This window comes from Lissotriton helveticus, chromosome 6 (assembly GCF_964261635.1).
Source record: "Lissotriton helveticus chromosome 6, aLisHel1.1, whole genome shotgun sequence".
NCBI lineage: Eukaryota > Metazoa > Chordata > Amphibia > Caudata > Salamandridae > Lissotriton > Lissotriton helveticus.
The window spans coordinates 346,146,894-346,163,249 of NC_136067.1; positions in this window are offsets into that span (position 1 = coordinate 346,146,894).

Genomic DNA, 16,356 nt, shown 5'->3' on the forward strand with positions numbered 1-16,356 from the left:
ACAAAGTCAAAGTTTGAGGCTGATCACTATGGAGCCCTGCTCGGATACCCCACACAGTAGTCCTTGGTTAAAATGTTATCTTCAGACTTAGAAACGTTTGTGAAGCATTTTCTTCCAAAGGTCCTAGCAACTCTCCACCGTTCTGGATTCGGTGAGGGTTCACCGACTTGACTTTCAGGGAGCTCCCGGTGAACCTTTGGAAGTCCGACCTCAGGAGCTCTTTTGCATGATGAACTTGGAATCTGGGCCGGGTCATGGTTGAAGGTGGCCAGCTTGGCTCTTGCGGTCGGGTTGATCACCACCTGGAGCTTTTTCCAAAAACTTTCCCAAAGATTCCCAAACTTCTGGAGGTCCTTTCAGAAGGTCTCCTAGTGGAATCCAAGTGTCCAGAACACAAATCCAAGGATCTGAGCTCTCCTAGATGGTCCTTTTCAGGCCTGGACTTCACTTCCTACAAGGGAGTTGGTCAACCCCTTACAACTCTACTGGTCTCAGTCCAGGAGATGGACTCTGGTTGGAGAAGGGTCAGTTACGGTCTGTTAACCTGTAGGTGCAGGGAGTCCACTCCTTACTCCTTCTTGAAGCAAGGTAAAGTCTCGGAGCTGTAGTCCCAGATAGTGCAGCAGGCATAGTCTTCACCAGGGAGGCCCTTGGGTGCAGATCAGGAATCCAGCAGTACAATCCTCCTTCTTCTTGTAGTGTCAGGCAGCATAACCGAGATGCTCTGCACCTCCCACATATGTGTCCAGTGTTCTCTGGGAATAAGCAGTGGAGCACCACGGTCCAATGAGGTGCAGGGCAACACCCCAAAGCATGACAAATTCCTCCAAAGTGTGGCATAGTCTTGTCCCAGAATGCACTATTCTCTCAAAATCATCAGAGCAGCAAGAGCTAACTAAATCAAACTCACAGTATGGCTTATTTCCATAAACATCCCCCTCACATCTGTGAATTCATTCCTTAAGTCTCCCATCTGGCAGGGAGAGGGGGTAGGTCTGGCTGACAGGCTTGCTTGACCTGTTGTTTCTTCGAAGCTGATGCTTTATGGCCCAAACTCCTGCTCTGGCATTCCAGTGCCCCACATAGCTCTCTCCATCAGATAGTCTTTGCCTGGCCACGTCACTTATCACCTAATCAAGGCATTCAGGGAAGAGTGATAGAGACTGGATTTTGGCTCACAGAAAAGAAAGTCTTATAACGTTTTTTCTCTACAAGTTATAATAAATTCAACAATGCCAAGTTGCTGGATTAATCAATATAATTATGTTCAGTCTTTGAATGACATTTCTACACTCTCCTAGCAATAGTTTTGAATCCATAACATATTGCCATGCTAGCCTATGAGGCCAACTATCTTCAAAGGGAAAAAATTAAATGTGCAATTTCTTCCTCACCAGGGTTTATAAAACCGCCTTTATAAAGCCCCCGCTCATAATTACAGGTCCCTGCCCCTGGAACACCTAGAGGGGACCTGGGGGGGTTCCTAATATTCAAAATTGATTTTGGTTATTATTTCCCAGTGCCCACAGCTTCAAAAGTCGAATTTGTAGTGAAAGTTCTATACTGGGGAAAATAAAATGGGCAGCTTTCACTCACCAGGGTTTATAAAACCTCTATTATAGGGACCCTGCATATAGTTACATGACACCCCCCACCCCTGGAAAACCTAGGGGAGAACCCATAATGTAAAAATATGGTAGATTAACACTTTTAAAGTGCCCATATCACCGAAGCTGAGTTTGTAATTAATTTTAATTTGAAAAGCAGTGCTGCAACACAGGGTTGCTTTTAAAATGACCTCAGGCTCTCAGCAGTGCACATATTCAAGTGCAACAGAGGGTGCTGGCCTCTAAACGGTCAGACCCTATTATATACTAGGGACTTATAGGTAGTTTTTATCACCTGGCCCTATTATCTACTAGGGACTTAGAGGGTAGGTCATGCTAATTTTTAAGTGTATCCAAAGTATGTTTGTGTCTAGCATAGCACGGCCCCTGGGCTAGACTAGCAGGGCCCAGGACACAGTCAGAGTCAGCTACCACCAGTTCCATTCAGCACCAAAAAATGGGGTGAAAAGACCACAAGGGTAACTTTCTAATACAACCCATGCCATTTAAGACTGGAGGAATTTACATCTGCAAAAGACTAAGCATGGGCGGATTTTGCGAATTCGCGATACGCGAATTCGCGTGAATTTGTAATCGCGATTCGCAAAAACCGGTCGCGAACATGTTGTTTCCACTTAACCAGCCTGCTCGCAATGCCTTTTTCCTGTTTCGGGTCGCAATGACGTGTTTGCATTCGCAATTTCCTGTTTCGGGTCGCAATGACGTGTTTGCGTTCACAATTTCCTGTTTCAGGTCGTAATGACGTGTTCACAATCGCGGCGTCGCTCGGCTAGCTACCAAAATCTCGCAGCGCACGCCAACAGGGATGAAAACTCATCAGCGAACACAGAATCGTGGTAAGTCAATGCCGCGCGTGCAAATTTGTATTTTTGAAGCGCGAACAAGAAAAAATAATCCGCCAACTCGCGAATTGCGGATTTTTGGGCAATTTCACGTGATTCGCGGATCGCGAAATTGCCAAAAATCTGCAAATTCCGCGAGCGGAACAAATTTTCCGCCCATACTTACTAAAGACATTTCATTCCCGTTGGCGAATCCATAATGTGAGTTGAAAAACATTTAATAGCAGTCTGATTTTACCCTTGCTTTCTCCAGCATTGTCTCCTTCTAAGACCCATCTTAAAATGACATGACCAGTAGAAAGGAACCTGAGGTAGGATGAAGGGAGTCGTTCAGGCAAGATCCAGGTCACAAGGTCAATAGCAACTGGGCGTCAACCAGTAGGTCTGACCCGCTAGATGAAGTAGCCCATCTTATGACACATTATGCAAACTAATTACGATCCATTTATTTTAACACTAGTTGTTTTATATCTTCTGCACATCTTTAATCCTCGTGGGTGAATCTATCACTGAGTTAAAAAACTTTAGAGAGTGGTTCTTTTTTGTTACTTGCTTTGCATACCAGATCGGTTCCCCTCTGTGCTCCATCTCACTCCTTGCTCAACATCGTGTCATACATAACACATGCCGTTACCATGCGGGTTACATTTAATATGGGTGCAAATATAGGAAAATTATATGTTTTAATTTATGTAATCGAAGATAAAAGACATAAACATTGTTCATACAAACGCGGGAATAATAATACTATAACTTTGCAGCAATGATAACACTATAAATGTCCTGCTGATGCGTATTAGGTGCAGTGCATACATCTTTCACAAAGGCACATGTGTAGTTCACAACTGTTATATTTTTCTCAACTTAGATTGCAATGTTTGATGTTTTGCTTAATCTGCACCAGAGCCTCGCCATTGAATCCTCTGTATCCATTACTCGCACGCTAGTAGCAAGTACAAACAACATGGGACGTTAATTGCATGCTTACTCTGTACAATTGCAATACGTTTCTGTAATTTATATGGGAAATTCTGAAAACAGAGCAAAGTTACTAACACAGCATGTGAACCAATAAACTGTTTTCTTCTTGTGAAAATCAATAGCATGCTGCACTGTACGACCCTAAACATTCAATTTGAAAAAAATATATATCACAGTAGCACGAGGTGAAATTGAAGCAAGTGCCGCACTGGCTGACCTTGGTCAAGCAGAAAAAATCCGGTATGTCAAAATCGTCACTGTAAATAAAACTGGGATATGAGTAATGTGCGCGTGCTTACAGACTTTCAAGGTACAGCCTATACACTCTTTGCAGAAATACCGGGGCAGATTTATGAGGCACTTGCGCCACGTTTACGCCGCTGTTGCGTCACGCAAGGCGGCGTAAACGTGGCGCATCCCTACGAACGATTTACAACGTGACGCATCCAGGCAGATGCGTCACGTTGTAAAGCCCTGCGCCGCTTGTGGGCGTTCCGGCGCAGGGTGGGCGTTCCGGGGCAGGTGCGCCTCGCAAAAGTGGCTGAGTGAAATCTATAAGATTTCACTCAGTCATTTTCAGGCCAATGCTGCGTCAAAAGCCTGCGCCTGCTTGAAGCAGGCGTAGGTCTTGACGCAGCATTGTGGAGATGGGGCACCCCCGAGCCTTGCTGGAGCTGCGTCGCGCTTGCGACGCAACTCCAGCAATGCGTCACCTTTACGGCACAGATGCGTCACGCATCTGTGCCGTTTTTGCCCCATGGTGCGCCGCATCATAAATGCGGCGCACCATGGGTGGCGGAGCTGTGGCGCTTATTAACTGGCGCATCCCCAACATAAATCTGCCCCACCATGTCTAGAACGTAGTTGGTAAGGAAAGCTGCGCGCCTATCTCCCATAGCATTAACGAGGTTGATACCGAAATATGAATTCATAATCCATACTGCTTAGAGCTGCCTTTTGAGAAACTGCAAAGACAGATCTTTTTTTGAAAACACTTTGGGGCAGATTTACAAGCCCCTTGCTACACTTTTACGCTGCCGCTGCATCACTTTTGTGACGCAGCGGCGTCGTGAACAATGTGCCACGTTGCGATACATTTACAACGTAACGCATCTATGGAGATGTGTCACATTGTAAAGCCCTACGTCACATTATACCTGCGTGGGGTATAATGCATGCATAGTGGGCGTTACAATGCCAGAGATACTTGTAAAAGTGATGCAGTGAAATCTTGTAGATTTCACTGCGTCACTTTTACGACACCACTGCGTCAAAACCTTACGCCTGTTTGAAGCAGGCGTATGAAATGACGAAGCTTAATGGAAATAGACAGTCCGAAGTATTGCTGGAGTTGCATTGTGTTTGTGACACGACTTCAGCAATGCATTGCCTTTACGCCAATAGATGCGCCACACATCTGTCGATCCTAGTGCCATGGTGCTCCGCATTGTAAATGTGTCGCATCCATGGTGGCGAAATGTTTTTTGTTTGTGAAGCAAATTAACTGGCGCATCTCGGCTAATATGCAGAGATGAGTCCGTTCTTGTAAATCTGCCTCTTTTTTTGGTTTTGGCTTAGACTTCCGTCGTATTTGTAGCGAAGTACCAAATATTCACTTTCATTGGTAATTTCCATAGGCAACACCATACTAATATTGGAGCAAGTATATAATGGTAAGAGCATGCACTACTTCTGCAAGTTATCAGCGAAGATAAGGGGGAAGGAGGGAGATCAGAGAGGGGCGATTTTGATCATCACGGCTACTAGGTGACGTGACCTGTAAAATATGTTGTTGTGCTTACTATATGAACTGAATGTATGGTCACCGTTACTATAAACGAAACCTTAAGATGATGATTATGGATCAGTGAAAACATAAGATCCGCCCCTATGAAGAACAATGTCGGTAAGTTATGTACTGTGTAAGGGGAAACCAACCGTGAGTATCATTTACAGTTCGCCGACAGATCCCAGATTCAGCTAATGTGTCAACGTCATCTTATGCTCTATATATGATTTTTAGGATTTTCACTGTTAAAGAATACAGACCATGGCTGCTGTTAGAGTTGTTAACGTCCACTTTCTCTAAGAGGCAGGTTAACAGGTCAGAAGCGACCGGGCATCAACTAGTAGGTCTGACCCGCTAGATTAAGCAGACCTTCTTATTAAACATGCAAACTAAAAACAATCCTTTCATTTTAACACTCGCTTTTTACATCTTCTGCACACCTTTAATCCTAGGTGCAATGTCCATCTTTTTCATGAACATATATCACAAAACCTTTTCCCTTTTAATGTAATGTGAAAAGCATTCATGTTAAGTGTGATGATGATAAGAAAGAGCAGGTATAGCTTTTGGGTCATTATAAGATTTTGAAAAGTAGAAGTTCCCTTTGGGACCCATGGACAGCCAGTTTATGGGTGGCGTCGCAGTTGGATCTCAAAGCCGAACCAAAGCTTTTGGCTCTGTTGTCTGAAATGGACTTACAGAGACTCTGTATGGACTTCTACAGTAGAATTAACTTTTTTTAATCTGAGTCCACAGGCCTGGCGGTATAAGTTCAAAGGTAACTACCCAACCATGGATATTAACATTACTTCTACATCATGCCCGGCACCAGGTCTATCCATATCATCAAATTGATTCTAAGAGTATCAGCTAAACTGCATTCATGAAACGCTCAACTTAAGGGAGATAAATGTACAATGAATTCTTATAATAAATCGATTAGGATTTGTAGATAAGGATGTATCTATGCGGGCAAGGGATGCCTTGAATAAGGGGTTATGGGAGAGCTAATGGCCACGCCAGAATTCATAAGCAGAGATATACTCTCCTTTCAATGATCACATCAATACTAGACTATTTGGTATATTAGTATACATAATACTTGATGACTATCATATTTTCTGCAGTCTTTGATCTATCTGACTTTCTGTCAATTGCTGTGACCATTCTTCTGCTGCAGTAGTCTTCAGCAGGGATTTAGGTTTATCGCTGTCTCCAATGAGTGCATCTACCACCCTCTGGAAGATACTTTATTGGAGGGTTGGAACATTGTCTGACAAAGTCTAGGGCGTTAATGAGCAGAAGGTGAATTCTTTTGTCAGACTTTCATTGCTGTGGAGGTGGTGAATTGGTGCACTACCATTTCTGCGTAGTTACTGTGACAATCATAATAGCTGGGTACAATAGGCCATACTTTAAATATCTTTAGCACACTAGTGATCGTAGCACTAACAATTTCTTCCTCTTCCGATCAGTATCAACAGAAAAGTGTGCAGAGGTGTATATTTTATGCTCATTGAAGGTGTATGGACAGTGCTACAAGACAGCTTGGACAACCAGCCTGGTTTATTTGTGTAGGATGAAGCAAGCATTGGTTGGGCAAGGACTTATCCACATGCCAGCATCTGATTCCATGGGCTTGTTGTATATCAAGATGCGGTGAAAACTCCAACCCATGAGTTCAGTTAAAAAGTTAATCAGAAAGACCTGCAGGTTTTTGTTTTCCAATCCTTTCTGGATGCCATGACAAGCATGTTGTTTGTATGAGCTCTGTCTACCTAGTCGGTACATTTTTTACCCAATTGCCAGTCTTCTTGTCTTAATTACTGTACATAACAAAGGAGTCTGCTCAAATACCTCCATAAAGTCTGGCGTAATTTATGAGAAATATAAAAAAGGAGATTATCGGGATTAATTAACACCTGGGTATTCTTTGACATCATTTATCATTGTCTACCTAATGAATCAGGGTTTCAGACTAGTCAAATCTCAAATATTTGTAAGCCCACCATTTAGGTACATAATGCTTTCCTGAACAATTGACATGGATCATATACATATAGATCAGCACACACATATACATAATAAATACATGAAAATTGTTTTAATCCAGGAAGTTATTTTATTCTTGTCCCTCAATAATTTTTCGAAATATGGGTGTTTTCATACTTATTTGGTTTATAATATAATCGGAGTTTGTCAATTAAGGCAAGTAGTGGGAACAAAACCCCCCTTCCATTACTTACTCCTTGTGCTAAAAATCAATCCGTTCACAGTTTATTATTAGCAAAGGTTAACAATGTGCAGATCAACGCGTTTCGGATGTTTTCACAAGGGGAGACAAGGTTGCACATACACGGGGCGCTAGAGGGGACACGGCAAGATGGCCGCACTGTAGTGCAGCTCCACCGGCTGCCTTCATTATCCTACATCTATCCTGTGCCCAGGTGATCCTCCAAGACTCACATGCCAGGACAACGCATTTAATACTCCTGTGCAGCGCTGGTTACCTGTTTGACTGCTCTCTGTGTGTTGTTGCTGCCAGCCTCGGATTGGCAACGCGGGCATTCGGGCAATGCCCGAGGGGCCGGTGTCTGAGTGCCTGCTGTGGGCTGCTTTTTTTAGCAAAATGGGGCCGATTTGGGCGGTGTCTCTATTTTCGGAATACAGCCAGCGGCCCAGTGGGTGGCTGAGTGGCCTTTCTGCACGCAGATGGGCGCTCATTACCACCCTCCCTGCCACCAACACCGCCGATCCCCCACCCCCCGGTTTAGCAGCAGGCAGAGGGATCACTCCCTTTGTCGCGCTGGCCGGCACATTACTGTGTGCACATATTGAGCGGGGCCGGGGGCCTCAGTAGAAGTGGCCTCACTTGTTTTCAGGTGTGTTTCACTAGTGTAAACTAATGTGTGCATTTTTTTAAGCCCCCCCCCTCCTTCTTTTTAATGCAATTACGCTGAAGCAGTGATTATGCAAATGAGGGCCGATTTTTTGTGTGTGCCCGGGCCGATTTTCAATCCCAATCTGACCCTGGTTGCTGCCCATCTGGCCGACTCCGTGGCACAGGCCTTCTTCCAACATGGCAGCATCATCACAGCATTGTGTCTGAGGGAGACTGTGCCGCGGATCTGAGGTTGCCAGCTCATCGCATCTACTGCACCCGGCCTGGTGTAATTACGGAGGCGAGCCTGAACAGCTGACTGTGGCCACTGGATTGTTGCTGCAGACGGCAGGAGCTGCAGAGTGCGCCGGACAAAGAGATGCCGCCCAACCCTGCTGACGGCCTGCTCAGGCAGGGGAGGCCGAGCACGAGACATCCGCTCTCGGCGCGCTCCGTGACATACTGCGCCTCCTAGAGTGGCCTGTTGTAATGGGTGCCTGCTGCCGCGTTGGATGCTCTGCGTGGTCGAGACGACTTTTCTGTTGCCGGCGGGGCCTCCCGCCGTGAACTGGGTGCATCGAGCATGACGGGCACGCTCTCCGAGGATGGATGTGCGGTCGATGGAATCTTGACACCAACACTTCAAGGGGCAGATTTATGATGACTGGCGCATCCCCAGGGATGCGCCAGTCATCCTGCGCCGCTGCTCCGCCACCCATGGTGCGCCGCATTTACAATGCGGCGCACCATGGGGCAAAAACGGCACAGATGCGTGACGCATCTGTGGCGTAAAGGTGGCGCATTGCTGGAGCTGCATCGCAAGCGCGACGCAGCTCCAGCAAGGCTCGGGGGTGCCCCATCTCCACAATGCTGTGTCAAGACCTACGCCTGCTTCAAGCAGGCGCAGGGTTTTGACGCAGCATTGTCCTGAAAGTGACTGAGTGAAATCTCATAGATTTCACTCAGCCACTTTTAGGAGGCGTTCCTGCGCAGGAACGCCCCCCCTGCGCAGGAACGCCTCCTTATGGCGCAGGGCTTTACAACGTGACGCATCTCCTAGATGCGTCACGTTGTAAATAGGGCGCATTATTTGCGCCGCCGTTGCGTCAAATAAAGTGACGCACCGGCGGCGCAAGGCCTTCATAAATCTGCCCCCTAGTACCCTGCACAATCTCGGCCGCGACTTGCTGTGCCCTGTGTGTGCGTCCGCCACAGAGAGTGCTGAACGAACGTCTGTTTAGTCAGGTGGACCCATCGCTAAACGCCGCATGGGGACTTGCCCCTGTGGAAGGCCTTACTGGTGAGCTGAGAGAACGGGAATGGTGCCTGGACTAGAGTGTGGCCTGCATTGCTGGCGCTGCGTGGCTTGCTAGTGGCTGTACTTTCTGGGAGAACTGGAAGAACTGTTCAGCTCCTACATTAGATGCATGCCCAAGGCTCTGGTTGTCTTTGATGAGGAGTACCCCATCGGCGCAGGGTGTTCACCTGCACTTGCTCAGGACCCGCTCTGATTTTTTTGCGGTTTGCTATCCTACATTTGCCCCCAACTTCCATGTGTGGTGGATCTTTGCAATATTACTCTTGAACTTCGGTTTTTGGGCGAACCTCCTGATGGGTAAACTGGATAAGACTAGCCGAGGCTTAATTTTGAACTGAGGAATTCTGGCAAGCAGGGACAAACTGCAGCTTCGGACTCAGAGTTGGACCCTGCAACTGTGCCGCAAACTGCCTTAGAGAAAACAGCAGCAATTCAAGCCGGTTTACAATCTATCGACGGCAATATTGAGGCCCTAAATGGTCGGCTGGACACCATATCCGTCAAATAGTACAGACACACCGTTCGCATCGGGGAGGCAGAACAACGCATCTCTAACGCCAAACATGGTTCGCAACAAGTCACAGCAAAGGTCTCTGACATGGAAAAGGTTCCGGCAGTCATCCAGGTGAAAATCGAATGCCTTAAAGCGCAATCGTGGCGCAATAATGTGCGCATTCTAGGGCTCCCTGAATCTACAAACGTGGGCAAGATGGAAACCTATGTAGAGCAAATGCTTTGTGAAATCTGTGGCGCCGACAACCTGTCCAACATGTTCATCGTAGAGAGGGCGCACCACTCTTTGGCTTCTCGTCCACCCCCGGGCACTCCGCCCTAGCTGATCATCACCCGCTTGATGAACTACAGGGACCGGGATACTGTGCTACGTATCTCTCATCAAAAGGGTGCAATCTCATATCAGGGAACTATGTTATCCTTCTAGCCAGACTTCACAGCTACTGGTCAGGCAGTGCAGAAAGAATTCCAAACGGTGAAGAAACTGTTGATAAATTAACACATCCCATAAGCTATGCTGTACACAGCTCACCTGCGTATAGCTGTGGATGACAAGGCCCGGATCTTTAACACCCCAAAGCAGGCCATGGAGTTTGCCAAATCACTCTGTCGTAAGAAGCGTGGGCCTCCTTTTGAATCGGACAACGAGGACTGAGGCTGAGCCTTGTCACTTCTTTTAACCAATAGTTGCTCTGAGACTGTATTCTATAGTCCTTAAGTCTGTGATTTTGTTTGGGTGCCAGTTGTTCCGGGGTTTTGCACCTGTTGGGTCGCCTCTGTTAGTCTCATCTACCGCTAATCTGCTATGCTCCATTGGTACGGAGAGATTGCTAATACATCATAAGAGGTGCTCAGTCATTGCTGACTATGGGGCGGGATCATATTATGGAGAGACAGTTGACTCAGGGCTTAGGGTATAGAAGGCGGCCACCTTTCTGGTACATCTGGGAGTTATCGCACCTCAGTGTCCCCTACTGAGTATACCCCATACCAACGCGATATTTGTTTTTCTTATGTTGGGGGTTGTTGTACTTGGGGATTCTAGCTTTAGGAAATTGGGATTGCTGAAGTGGGGGGTATCTCTGTTTTTTTTGGGAAATGTTTATCTGTGATTGTGTTTACACGCATGCCATTTCACACACTGTAGATATCAACGGCCTGACTCTATACTCGCCTCAGCTTCATTTCATCATCCTCGTTAATGTGTGATACATATACTTGTCTGACATGGAATGTACGCAGGCTCAACACGCCCAAGAAAATTCATCAGGTGTTAGCATACCTAGAGAGGCACACAGTACAGATAGCCCTCCTACAGGAGACACATCTCACCAAATCTTCTGAAGCTCGAATAGCTGTCAAATGGGCTGGGTACAAGGTGGCGTCTAGGTACTCTTCATAGGCCAGAGGAGTTTTAATCCATTTTAAAAAAGGTCTACAGTTCACACTACTCAAAACATACGTAGATGAGGAAGGGCCTGGCGCTATGGTCCATGGGAAACTGGGGTTGTCCATGCTCACAGTTATTAATATATACTGCCCAATCGAAGATGAACCAGAGGTTTTTCTTCAAATGTTGAGCATTCTGCACACCTGGCCGAAGGCTGCTATTCTGTGGGGTGGAATTTCAACACCCATCTAGATCTTAGTCTGGATAAGTCCAACCCACAGGTAGCGCGCACCCCAAAGCTTGCACAACGTATTTGCGAGGCCATGATGGAGATGGGACGTATAGATGTTTGGAGGGTGCACAATACCCACATCAGGCGTGGCACGCATATTACTCCCGCACATGGTAGCTGGTCCCGTCTGGACTACTGGTTAGTGAATGAAGAGGCCAATGACTGGGTTATGGATATAAGTTTTCTCCAGCACACCCTGTACGATCACAACCCAGTGTAACTACGTCTCGGTATTCCCACCACTATACTTCGACCGTTCACCTGGAGATTCAGAGCTGAAGTATTATTAGACCCCATCTACAATGACACTACATGGCAAGTGATAGCACGATATTTAAAAAAAAAAAAAATTGGCACAGTGGACAGTGACAGTGCCGCCACTCTCTGGGATGTATTTAAAGTTACCATACAGGAGTTTGCATAAGCACAACTGTGGGCCTATTGCGGGACACACAGGGCCAGCTCTCTAAAATAGATGCCATGTCAGCAGACTTTGAGCTGGAATACCCTGTGAAGCCAGAAGTCACCATTTTAGCACACATCCAGGAGCAGCTGCTGGAATACAATAAAATGGCGGACACTGAAACACGTTACATATCGCGTCGCCATGTTGCGCGTACATACCGCGAGGGAGGTCGGCCGGGCAGGCAACTGGCTAACAAGCTAAGATTTAGAGCAGAACAACATCATATCACAAAAATAGTTGACTAGCAAGGGGGGGAGCATGTGACACCCCAGGGGATAGTGGAAAAATGTAGGTCCTGCTATTCGGAGATGTACACGTCGCGAGGGAGCTTGGATGAAGCCGCTCTGGGGGACTACATTTCTGATATAGCCTGCGCCTGGTTATCCGATGGGCATCTGGAATACCTCAGCCAACTGATTGACGAGACCGATATTAAGGCAGCGATTAGCTCTTTGCCCAATAGTAAAGCCCCGGGCCCAGATGACATCACAGCAGAGTTTTATAAGGAATATGCAGATCTGTTAACTCCCTACTTATTGGAGGTGTACGCGGAGGCCCATGACGCTTGCACATTACAGTCGTCATCAAGACAGGCTCTAATTATAACACTGCTTAAAAAAGAAAAATCCCCCTCACACTGCGATTCCTATTGGCCTTTGTCGCTAATTAACTTATATGCCAAAATATTGGCTAAAATACTTGCCACTAAGCTCCAACTGCTGATGTCTTGTCTGATACTGCCTGATCAATTCAGCTTTATACCGGAGAGGTCTACATCTCACAATTTGAGGACTATTTTCACCATGTTTCATATTTTATCCCCTGATCTCCTGGCTGCTGTGATTATGTTAGACGCGGCTAAAGTATTTGACTCCATCGAATGGCGGTATATGTTTTACATTCTAAGGCACATGGGCTTCCCTAACATATTTATAAAATGGGTGCAGCTTCTATACACCGACTCATCACCGTCCCGTCGCCATCTCTTTATACGCGGATGATATGATGCTCTTCATTCGTGAACCTCACACATACTTGTCACTGGTCCTTAGGGAATATATCAGATTTGGCTTCTTCTCTGGGCTGCTGATAAATTGGGACAAATCGGTGGTGATCCCTGTGATGCCGATTACGGTACCCCCGCAAATGGATTACCCGTTCATATGGTCCGCAGACTCTGTAAAATACCTGGGTATATGGGTGCACCACGATCCGGAGATAGTTGTGAGGGAAAATTATGGCAGGACGTGTGCAGATTTAGAACTTCAAGTTAACAGATCGACCTCACTGCCGCTTTCCTTGGCCGATCGTATCGCTCTGATAAAAATGATTGTGCTACCGCGGTTCCTGAATCTATTCAACAACATCCCCTTCAGATTATCGACACAATTTTTTTGCACACTTCGCACTCATCTACTCTGCCTCATCTGGAATGGCAAACAAGCAAGAATAGGTTGGCATTCACTCACGCTGGATTACGCTCAGGGTGGATTCTGTGCACCCAATTTCTATTTATATTACCTGTGTGCGCAAGCGCAATATGCCTATTTTTGGTTCAAACCGCATGCCTTCACACCACACATGGCTGTGGAAGATGGGGATGCACACCCCTCCCCGCTATCCGGTATAATCATGCATACATGTAGGGGTACGTCAAGGACAGAAATTAATACGATAGACACCACAATAGGTGCCTGGCAAACTATACGTAAACTGGCAGCCAAAGTCCTGATCTATGCTCCAGCCCTGCCGATTGCGCACCATGCCTTTTTGTCCATCACGCAAGAAACAGGGCCGATTCGCTCCCTACAGGCTGTCGTACATTACTAACCAGACACCACTGTTTCAATTCACTATGCACCGCCTAAAACTGGCGCTCAAAACACATTATGATTCCTTTCCAGAGAAGCCTCCTGCATTGCAGTCATTGCAGCTCCTGCTGGGGGCGCCTTCAAAGCGTAAATTGGTAACAAAGCTATAAAGAGCGTGCGAGCTGAAAGAGTGAAAGGGGAAGACTGCAGCCTAGCGAGGTGATATACCACATTAGATCCTCCACTATCCCCTCGGGATTGGAACACATATGCACACTCACTGGCAAGTTGACCTCTAATGTTAATCTCCGAATAATCTATTTTAAATATATTCAACAGATATATCATACTCCGGATGGGCTGCACAAACTAGGTCTCCGAGACACAAGCAACTGCAAAAGATGTGGTAAACCGGACACAGATTTCTGGCATTTAGCATGGAGCTGTAATCTCGTTGCACAATACTGGACAGAAGAAGTCAATTGTTTGGAGAACATGTCTAATCAGACCCTTCAATGTGCACCAGTGATCTGTCTACTATGTTTTGTACCACAAGCTAAGGGCACACTGGGCAAGTTTCTGTGAATTGCCTTGTAATTAGCAAATTGAAGGGTGCCGCTGACTTGGCTAAGCAAGTTGGCCCCTAAGGTGGATCACTGGATAACGGACATTGTGTCATGTAAAGAGACACTTGAGCAGTATGTTGAAGAACTGCCGATCTCCTCTATACCCAAAGACATCTGGGAGCCATTGCGACAAGATATGCTAGCGAAGAGTCATGGTGATCTCACTACAAATAACTAACTGGTACAACTCTGAAATGTGTATGTTTTATTTATTGCCGTACACTTGTAAGTGGTATTTCAAATTCGATCTGTAACCATGCGAAAAATTCAATCACAGCTGTTGTATTGTGTTTTTGTTCTCAGAGGTGTTATTTTGCCCTGCGTGGCAGCATAGGGAAATGTCCTTTCTTAAAAATCAATACAAAAATGTTAAAAAAGGTTGCACATTCATGTAAAACAAAGCATAACAAATATTATGCTATTCCTCATGTTCATAGCTATCTCACAATTCTTTACATCTCAAATCTTTCAGGCCACCCAACGTCTTCTAAGTGTTCAAACCATTACACCACACATGAAAACACAGTAGTTAAGTTCATCAGCTAACAACTCTGATGATCAGACCATAGTGTTTCTTGCAAATGGTCACCGTAATAAACTTTTCACCTTGTCACCGCCTTGTGCCACACCGAAAACATGCTCCATGCGTGATTGTTTCACAAATGTGGATTAGCCGCATTCTATGATCAAGTATAATGAATGATGAATTGTGTATGAGCCAATTTTAAAGCCCAAACATCTTTCATACACCCTAAATGTGGGGGGTCTATAGTATGGAATTGCTCTTCTAGCTGTGTTTGCCCTCAGCTGTTTTCAACTGATTTAGTCTAAAATTGAGGAGGAGAAGAGGTGAACTGAATCAAATTGATAAGCTTTGAGGTCAAGAGACAACATTGGGGATCTATTGTATCCCCTCCAATGTCTTACCTTGGGTCAATAAATCTGAACTGAGACACACTAAAAAGGCATCTGAGTGAAGTAATCTGTAACATGAACAAACACATGTAAATTCAAACTCCAAGACTGTATGGACTTGTGTCTATAGGAAAAAGCGCTACATGCCCTCTTGCTCACCTTAGATAACACTCAAGGTCCTCTCTAAATTTCTCAACGGTGTTTCCAGGATGGCAAGGTTCCAAGAAAAAGCAAGCAGGTTCCGCTACTGGTTATTGCAGCATGTGCAGCCTGCTGGGAAACTGCAAGAACAATGGTGCTGTGTAATTTCATCATTGCCATCTTAAAATGGCTATCCATGGGTGAGTAATGCAGGGGACATCCAATCCACAATCAAAATATGTGTATAACAATTATCTTTATCTAAAGTTCACTATGGGCCAGTTGCGCATATCTTACCATGGGGACGCCTTATTTTTTCATCATGATGATTATCAGAATAGATACGGAGGTGTATCATATACATATCTATGGCACCATCTTGGAATGCCTGAAACATTGTTGCAAATCTCAGTATCTTAGCATAGGTTCTCATTACAATGGTGGTTTGTCGGACTGCCAGACACAATTGGGGCAGTTAGGAAACCGCCGACAAGCATGTGGGTGGTCTGACCTCTGCATTCCGATATGACAACTGGGATGGTGGTCAAAAACGCATTGGAACCACAGTTGGGGTATGATGCAGCCCTGAGAAAGGGCCGCAGCACATTCTTCCACAGTGCTGCACCTCCTGAACGTTTTTGGACCGCGTGCCATGCTGTCACTGACACAAGCACAGACTCACTCATATTGTCACTGTCACATTCACTCAGTTACCCACACAGTCACTCATATAACCCATAACTCACATATACTGCCTTTTCAC